Source organism: Brassica oleracea, chromosome C9 (assembly GCF_000695525.1).
Source record: "Brassica oleracea var. oleracea cultivar TO1000 chromosome C9, BOL, whole genome shotgun sequence".
NCBI lineage: Eukaryota > Viridiplantae > Streptophyta > Magnoliopsida > Brassicales > Brassicaceae > Brassica > Brassica oleracea.
In genome coordinates this window covers 53,106,644-53,106,893 of record NC_027756.1, presented here as the reverse complement: position 1 = coordinate 53,106,893, position 250 = coordinate 53,106,644, and positions in this window count along the sequence as shown.

Genomic DNA, 250 nt, shown 5'->3' with positions numbered 1-250 from the left:
TTTTCTCAAAATCCATTTGTTAACCCCTACGAAAATATTGAGTTTTTGGTAAATGTTTTATATACAGAAGCCTATAATCTTTAGTGGCGTTTTAAAATTTCTAACCACATTCTACATTTGTTTTAATGTATGTTAAGCTCTTTTCATGGTATATGGAAATCGTTATAATTTGTTTATCAATTAATGTAGTAAAACTTCATAATACTCCCTAAATCGATGAAATAACCGCTATAAAATAACTATTTTCTTG